The 2,845-nt window shown below is 38.5% G+C and overlaps 1 pseudogene; it reads right to left on the reverse strand.

Annotated features, from left to right (window-relative positions):
- Positions 1-502: 502 nt before the first annotated feature.
- LOC119279205 lies at positions 503-1,405 on the reverse strand (annotated as a pseudogene).
- Between the last annotated feature and the right edge of the window lie 1,440 nt (positions 1,406-2,845).

The following is a 2,845-nucleotide window of genomic DNA, read 5'->3' on the forward strand; positions in this document are numbered from 1 at the left end:
CGGACAGGTGTTACGGTAAGGGTGCCTATAAGCTGATATGGCAGAACAATAGAACGAGCGAGCCGGAGTTCACGCAAAGCAAACAAACCGAGCACCAAAAAGCTGGTTCCACCTCTGTGCGTAGATTATTCCGTATGCACAGTCCGTAAGTGTAGCATTATTGCATGCAATATGTTCTACTACTAAGCCGAATTTCGTTTGTGCTAGTTCAAATTCTGAATGTACTCTACTACAAGCCACCTTCTCAAAGTGTTGGTAGTCAAAGTAGGATTTTTGGATTCACAGGGCTTATCTGCTCAAAGAGTTGGTGATCGTTGTAGGGTTCGTGAATTCACGAGGCTCGTGTCCTCATATCTGGTTGAACTTCCACTTTGTACATCCATATTGTGAGCTGAACTTTCATTGGAATCAAAGATAATTGCTTAGGTCAGGTTGTTGCAAAATAATGAAACAAATGACCAAAAATATGGTAGAAAATATCTTACAGCAGTTAGAAGTTCTGCTACGGCGGCATATCCAAATCATTTAAGCTTCTCTCAAACATTTCTAGAACTTTTGTTATAGTAGGGCGATACAAGGGTATTACTTGTATACACCACAAGCCAATTAAGATCATCTTTATTGCAATCTCCTCAATTTCATTGGTGATTTCACATGCTTCTAATCCACCATCTTGCGCAAAGTGGTCATAAATCCAATCAGGGAAATACTTTTCACTGGATTTTGCAACAATTGATCTTACATTTCTCCTCCTTCCAACCATCTCCAGCAGCATCATTCCATAACTATAAACATCCGACTTTGTTGAAACCAATCCAAAGGTTTGGGAGTGAACTTCTGGGGCGATGAATCCAATTGTTCCTCTAGCTCCAGTCACTGAAAACTTGCCCTCCTTTGTATGACACAGTTTAGCTAAACCAAAATCAGCAATCTTTGGGCTGAAATCCTTGTCTAGAAGGATATTTTGGGGCTTAATATCGAAATGGACGATACGTGTATTACAACTATGGTGCAAGTATTCGAGGCCATGAGCAATCCAATTGCTCTTGCATAGAGCCTCTCCCATCCTAAATTTTCTTTGGGTTCTCTGAGTAAATGTATGTATCCAAGGAACCATTGGGCATGTACTCATATATAAGAGCTTGTTTTGATCCCTCCAAACAAAATCCAAATGAGCTAACAACATTAACATGAGAGGTCCTGCCAATGCTCATAACCTCATTCACAAATTCGTCCCCATTTCCTTTGCATTGATGCAAGAATTTCACAGCAAACAGACGACCATCGTGTAGTCTTCCTTTGAAAACCACACCATAACCACCTTTACCGAGAAGAGGTTATCTTCATTACCTCTGAGTACATGTGTCTTTTTTGAGCCAGGGATCCATATGATACTATCATGGCCTCATAATTCTTCCTAGTGTTGCTGCTAGCCTTCTTTCAAAGGAGACACCATAGTCTTATCCCTTTTCCATTCCATATGAGCACATAAAGACATGCAAAGAGAAAGGTTGCACCTGCTGATGTAGTACCTGGGATTGGAGCAGATCTTATTTTCTTTTGTAAACCAAAAGTTATATTGCATTCTTTATGATGTCTAGACCATCAGTAGTTTAAATTTCTCTTTGTGCATGAGTACATGGTTGCAAAATTTGTACTACATATAAAAAGATGAAAAAATTAGCATACCTATTAGCATAATCTTCTTCTCCCTCCTCTCACTACCTGGAATGTAACATAATATTTATGAGTAAAAACAGTGCTAAGATAGTGAGGAGACAAACATCACATATGAATATTTAATATTCGGCTAAAGAAGTATACCAAAAAAAAAAGACTGCAATATAGTGAAGAACAATAGAAGATGTGCTACCTATCTGACTTCCTTTTGATAGAGCAGCCGCGTCAATCAAATGCGATGACATAAAATGTGATCTATAAGTATGTTTAAATGGCATTGCATTGGATGGTACATTTCAATCTACATGAAAATTAGCAGGAAAATGCATTGCATTGGAGTATTTACCAGGAGCATGAACCAGTGTGGCAAAACTGAAGATTGTTTGCTTATGCTGCAGAACAAGACCAGCGACGTGCGTTCTGTTGGGCTTACACTAGTCAGGCATTTTAGTATCTGAAGTCTAGTAATTACCTGGTATGCACATGCTTTTCTTAGAATTAAGGAGCCCCCACCCCCAATTTCATTTATTCAATGAAACTGGTAAGACTTAGTTTATGATCGACCCAAAAGGTTCAGGCCTCCTTTGGTTTGTAGGAATTTTGTAGGAATCCATAGGGTAGGATTTGTATAGAAAAAATTCCTTTAGAGCCCTTTGATTTGTAGGAATAGAATCTTATTCCTATGGAGGAATTCTTCCTATCCTCCACATTTTATAGGGATATAAACATTAGCTTATAGACTCAATGGAAAAAATCCTATGATGCGAACCATAGGGCATCTTTTCTTCTATTCCTATTCATAGGATTTCATATACATGTCATCTCATTCCTATGACTTTTTTATTCGTATGACTTCCCTATCATGTGAACCAGAGGAGGCTTAGGTATTACTCTCTTCGTTCTGAAATAGATGACTTAACTTTATACTAACTTTATACTAAAGTTAGTAAAAAGTTCACTCATCTATTTAAAGTTAGTAAAAAGTTGAGTAATCTATTTTGAAACAGAGGGAGTAAGACCTCAACCGATGATTCCAACTATACATGCATGGCAGAGCCCTAAGGAAGCCCTGCTGCCATCGCCACTGCGCCATATCTCAAAGGCTGGTTGGCCACAATAGGAATTTAAGATAAAGGATCCCCCCGCTTTATATTATAAAGCAACG

Source organism: Triticum dicoccoides, chromosome 3B (assembly GCF_002162155.2).
Source record: "Triticum dicoccoides isolate Atlit2015 ecotype Zavitan chromosome 3B, WEW_v2.0, whole genome shotgun sequence".
Taxonomy (NCBI): domain Eukaryota; kingdom Viridiplantae; phylum Streptophyta; class Magnoliopsida; order Poales; family Poaceae; genus Triticum; species Triticum dicoccoides.